Consider the following 6,597-nt stretch of genomic DNA (forward strand, 5'->3'; position numbering starts at 1 on the left):
ACATTTCATTATAATATTTGACAGTGTCTTCTCAAACTTCCCTTTGAAATTTTCTGATCAGTTCTTTTATCTCATTTCTTCCATTTGCTTTAGCATCTTTCTTCTAACATACATTTTGAACTTTTCTTTCTTCTTTGTCTTCTTAATGACCTTTTGTTTTCTTCCTGTAAGATGTTCTTGATGTCATCCCACAACTCTCCTAGTTTTTGGCTTAATGTCCAATTAATCAAATCTGTTCTTGAGGTGATCTGTAGATTCAGGTAGAATATCTTCAAGGTCATAGTTTGGCTCTTGTGCACTTTTTACAGTTTTCTTCAGTTTCAGCCGAGCTTGCATATAAGCAATTGATGGTTTGCTCCACTATCTACCCCTGGGCCTTGTTTGGGCTGATGACTATGGAGTTTTTCCACTGTCTCTTTCCACAGATGTAGTCTATTTTATTTTTGTGTATTGTATCTGGTGAATCATTTTTTATGTTAAAAAGGTATTTGCAATGAGAAAGTCATTGATATGGCAAAATTCTTTGATTTCCAACATCATTTCTGTCATCAAGGACGTATTTTCCAACTACTCATCTTCTTGTTTTCAATCTTTGTATTCCAATCACCAGTAACTATCAATACATATCAATTTCATGTTGGATCAATTTCAGATTGAAGAGTTTGGTAGAATTCTTCCATTTCATCATCACTGGCTTTAGTGGCTGGTAAGTAAATTTGAATAATAGTGCTACCAACTGGTCTTGCTTGTAGGCATATGGATATTACCCTTTCACAGACACCTTTATGGTGGTTGTAGTATTTTGATGTTTTAAATTTATTGAGACTTGCTTTGTGGCCTAACATATAGTCTATTCTGGAGACTTTCCCATGGTCCTGCTGGTTTCTTTGTTCCACATGTTTTCCTCTGCTGATTCCCTTTTGTGCTTTTTCTTGTCAATTTCTTACTTTAATGTTTGCAAAATCTTCATGGATTTTCCCTTTCTTGATGTGATGTGAAAGTTTATTATTTAAGGTTATCCTGTAATTTATTAATTTCTTCCCCATTTTAAAAGTCTGTTTTATCTTGAAATCTACCTGAGTTCCTCGCCATTTGGAATTCTGTAACTATTATTTTTTCCCTCTGCTTATCCTACAATGTCATACCAGGGCTCTGAATATATTTATTGTATAGCATCCTGGTGTGTTATTATAGGATAAGCACAAGGTCGGTGGTTCAAACCCACCAGCCACTTCTCAGAAACCCTATACACCCTGTGTGTCAAAGTAACTCAATGGCACTTAACAGTTACCCTACTGTTTCTCTCTGGATAGCCCTGATACAGCTGCCATGGAATTGTTCAGGACATCTATCCTGATATCCCTGAAGCATGGTAGCTTTCATGGTAAGCACTGGATAGTGAATTACAAGATCAATGGTTTGAGCCCACCAGCTACCCCAAGATAGAAAGATGGATCTTCTGCCCCTCCACCCCCCTAAGATTTACAGCCTTGGAAGTCCTTTACAGGATCACTATGAGTCAGAACTAATTTGACAGTACACATCAACATACAAATATCCGAGAGCAATGACTACACAGCTCTCAAATCCCTTATGGCCAGCTAAGGAGCAGCCTGTGTGATTATAATTCATATTTCTACTGATCAGTAAAAGAGACAAGACTTAGAACTCCTGGTGTTCTAGAAAATACTCTAGAAAACTATGGAGCACTAGGTTCTGTATGAGTACAATTTAACGTCCTTTAATTCCCATTCTTCACAATGTTATCCGTAAGTTGCTGTGGTTCACATAGTCAAAAGCATGTTCTTCCTGGCTTAGTAATATTTGGAGTTCATGTCTAGTTCGCTTATCTGGGAAGGCCTTATCTTTCTGCTTGGGTGAGTTTGATCAAGAGCCTCTCTTGCTTCAGATTAACCAATTATAGCCACAGCACCTCCATGTTTGGCTGATTTATGTCTTTGATAAGGTAGCTTATGCTTCTTGCTACAGTCAAAGAAAAAAACCAAGGGGTAGGGTTGTGCACTCTAATTTAAGTTCAAAATCCTTTGTGTGATCTTTCAGACTCAACTCAAGGCACTTAAACAGCTTTACATGGTAGGCTTCATGGGAGGAAGTTGCCCTCTGAAACCAGATTTAGTCACATTAGTTTTCTAAAGCACCCTGCCCCCCACCTTCCCTTCAGTCCCTGGGGCAGACTTGATCACAGGTCTACCTGCATTCCCAGTCTAGGCCATCTCATTACCAGGGCCTCTGCTAAGGTGCTTTTCTCCACTTTGACTCAGGCTACTTGATTCTCGTGCCTTATATGAGGCAGTAGAGTTTCATTTTTGGACCGGTTGATTAAGATCACAGAAGAACATATTTTCCAAAGAAGCCTCATTTTATCCAGGGTAACAGATTTATCAGGATTAAAGACTAAATTGCACTTAGGACTGTGTTATGTTGATTGATAATCCAGAGGATAGACGTGAATAGCCTGAAAATAATAACTAAAAGCAATCTCTTGTAAATTTGTTGATAGAATTTCACAAATGGAATCATTCAATCCATTATTTTTAAAGTAGAAATAGTTGGCCCGGAATCATTTTTGGTTTAAAGCTAGCAGCAATTAAACAGAACCAACTAGAATACTATTTTTAGAATACCTAAATTCTAGCCTCTTCATATGAACAAGCCTATATTCTCAAATGACTTGAAATCATTATAACATAGAAAAAGAAATTAATGCAAAGAAAAAACAACATATTATATATATACATAGAAAGCTCATAGTAAAAGACAGGATAATCTATGATTCTCTTAGCCAGCTACAGAGGGAATTTTGATTTCATATTATTTATGTATATAATTAAGAAGAAAATGGCATGGGATTATTGGGAGAACCACATAGAGTATAATGACTTCTCAATTGCCATTTAGCACAGTTGTTGTGTTAAGTGTAGTCAGCTCGGTTCTGACCCAGAGCGATCCTGTATAGAGTTTCCAAGGAGCGACTGTTGAACCACTGACTTTGCAGTTCAAATTGACTTTACAGTACAGCGAATCAACCCACAGCGCCACATCAGGAGTCCACCTAGCACAGCAGGTAGTAAAGTGTCCTGGTGTGGCGCTGTGGGTTAATGCACCAGACTGCAAAGCCGTTTGAATTGCAAGGTCGGCAGTTCCAGCTCAACAGCTGCTCCCTCAAAAACCCAATACAGGATCGCTATGGGTCAGAATGGACTCCACGGCACCTAACAACTATTCTACAGTGTTCTGTAAATTAGGACTTCAGTTTTCCTCAAATCGAAATAAATATTAAGACATGCAAAAGTTTATTTTTAATAATGCTTCCTTTACAATTATAAAATGAGCAGCAGAGAAAAATTCATTTAAAAAACAGTTTTTAAAATGGTCAAAGAAGATATCCACGCGCATCAGGCCAACTTCTAAAAGGTAGATACATCTTTCGGCAGCCACAGTTGAAGGCTTAGTAAAGTTGCTTCATCTTCCAGGATTTATAGCTCAGTCTCTACCCCACTAAAATATTTACATATTCCAAAGGAGGAGTTTTTCCTATAAAGAAGAAAAAGAAAGAAATGTGGGAAATCACTAACTAACTAGAATCACTGATAATCAAAAATTAAGGAAAGTGTGGAGAAAGGGCACCAAATTTCAACCCTGGGACCCATTTCAATGAGTTAATTACTCAAGTACAACAAACGCATGGTTTACATCTAACTATCATTAAAAATGTTTATCAATTTAACATTAAGAGCGGTAGCTCAGCTTTTATTGTTAAAAGGGTTAATTGATATGTGGGGGGAAAAATCCTTTATGTTCAAATTCAAAGGTTGTAGGTCATTTTTAAGTTCTTCTAGTTTATTTGAAAGAAGTTTTCTCATGCAAGCATTTAGTTCTTCAAGAATAAAAATCTGATGTCAGAGTTAGCATTTATATTAATTACACCCTTCATAGAACTCCCATTGTCTATTCGATGGCACTTAACAACAACAACATTCTGTTACAATTCCAGACTTGTTGTTATTGTTAGAATTGATAACATTACAATTGAAACAATCACAAATCTAAGCTGTACTTTAGAGAACAAACAATCACACTAAGTTCAAATAAATCCATAATTCCCATGGGAAAGCACAGTTACAACTCTGAACCCAAAACTAGATGGGCACAGGAACATACATGTGGTACCTGTCACCATGTTACTGAATGTTTGTCTATTTTCCCTAAAATTATTGGGAAATATTTATAGTCAAAATAGACTCACTTCAGTGGCCATCCTATGTGAGTACCAACATTTTCAGCTCTAGATGACTGTGGGTTTTTATTCTTCGCTGGGCTTTGGGATGTAGAACTATTATCCATTTCTGGTTTTGACACAAAGGTGAATAAAAACTGCCTGAAAAAGAAAAGCAGATCAACATGTATATGTGACTTATGTATCCACTACTTTGGGGAGAAGAGCTAAGAGTCAGGCTATGGGAAAGTAGACTAATTACACAGATGTCTTTGAGTTGAGAGAGGATATAAAGTCAAATAGCTTAAATGAAAAATGGAGATATGTTATTTCACAGAATGCAAGAAAACTTTCTAACAGGATGCTGGATAGAACTTCCCATTGCCTTGGATTTTGTTGTTGGGACCAAAACTGAATACAAAGAATTGTCAGATACCAAAAACTCTTAAGTGAATAAACCAGATCTATCAATTCCATCTCACCTTATAATCTACACAGAGAGGATACTTTCAGCTTTGATTTCTTGGCCTATGAGAGGAGCATGAATGGGGTCACCGAAGTTCTCTCTTTATGAAGACAAGCAAGAGGTCTAAATCAAACCCTTAGAGACTGAATATGCCTAAAACAAGAGGCTGAGATCTTACTCCCAAAGTGGTTATCTGCTTCTGGAGTAGATGGACACATGAGCGATGTGGAGGAGCAGAATGCAGGCAGAGTGGAAGAGCATATTCCCCTACCATTCATGGTCACATGACTAAGTGATTTGTCCACAGTACCAAACACCTAGCTATATTTCCAGGCTACTGTCCTAGAATATTTATCAAGTAGAGAGAGACCCAAAAAAACAAATCACTAAATAATGAGCAGCATCCAAGAGAGAAAACATGGAATGTAGGGGGATGCAGAAAGCTAAGTAAACAGATGTGTGACACAGGTAAAGCTTTATAGGTTATCACACCAGCAATTATGCAACTGGAATCATTTCACCTTGAAGAGCCTTTAATCAAAATCAGCCATTCATAACTTGAGATGGGCTTACAGCACCATTACCTAGCCGGTATCAAGGAAAATGGACCATAGCTGTACCATGTATGAGACACTGATGCCTCTCTACCTCTTTCATCTCTGTCATATTGAACACAGCAATGCAGTAAGTGAAGCAGGGGAGAAAGTATTCATAGAGGATGAATATTATCTTTCTCTCCCAATCCTTTGTGCCACGGTTAGAAATGTTGTAAAAGGAAACAAATGTCATGTAAAATTCCAGATGTACACTGGTCCCTGTTATAGTGTCATGTGATATGGATCAAAGATGTTAAGGGATGGAAAGAAAAGTTTGCATAGCACAGTGGACATCAGTGATAGTGAAATAAATTGTCAGTAGCCAGAGAGTCACTTCTGATGCCTGCAACAATTAACTGCTTGACTACAAGCCAAAAGGCTAGCGGTTCAAACTCATCATTAGATGCCTCAAAAGCCAGGCCTTATGATCTACTTTTGAACAGCTACAGACCAGAAACCCATCTGCAGTGGTTCTGCTCTGCACACCGGGGTTTCAATGAGTAAAATAATGATAGCCATTAATTTGTGTCTCAACAGAAGTCAGATTAGCCAAAGACTAGGTTGGATTGAAAACTCAAAGCACAGAAAGAAAACACACTCAACTGGGCCTCAGGAACAACCCAACCAGAGGCTTAACCACAACTGAGCAGAATTTCCTCAATACTGTTACCAAAAGATTCTTCACCTTACTCTTTCATGTGAAAAGTGTTTCTCAAACAAGAAGATAATATTGGTCACTAAGCAGTCTTGACTTTTACATGCCACAGTAAATCACCAGACACCAACTGTTCTAGCTCAAAAGTTCTGGAGAACTCTTTGATTTTGAATCTCTTGTCTCTCCTAGATTTGAGTTCATCCACTGCAGACTGGTATGACTTTCACTAAAACGTTGTTGTTGTTATTATTGTTGCTACTGCTGTTATTGTTTAGGTGCCATCGAGTCGGTACCAACTCATAACGACCCTATGCACAGCAGAACGAAACACTGCCCGATCCTGGGCCAACCTCACTATCATTGCCACGCTTGAGCCCATTGATTCTGCCACTTGGCCGATCCATCTCACTGGGGATCTTCATCTTTTTTTCTGACCCTCCACCTTACCAAACATGATATCCTTCTTCAGCGACTAGTCCCTCCTGACAATATGTCTGAAGTATGAGAGATGAAGTTTGGCCATCTTGGCCTTCAAGGAGCACTCTGGCTGTATGTCTTCCAAAACAGATCTATTGGTTCTTTTGGCAGCTCATGGCACTTTCAATATTCTCCTCCAATACCATAACTCAAAAACATCCAATTC

The sequence above is a fragment of the Chrysochloris asiatica genome, unplaced genomic scaffold, assembly GCF_000296735.1.
Source record: "Chrysochloris asiatica unplaced genomic scaffold, ChrAsi1.0 scaffold00381, whole genome shotgun sequence".
Lineage (NCBI taxonomy): Eukaryota > Metazoa > Chordata > Mammalia > Afrosoricida > Chrysochloridae > Chrysochloris > Chrysochloris asiatica.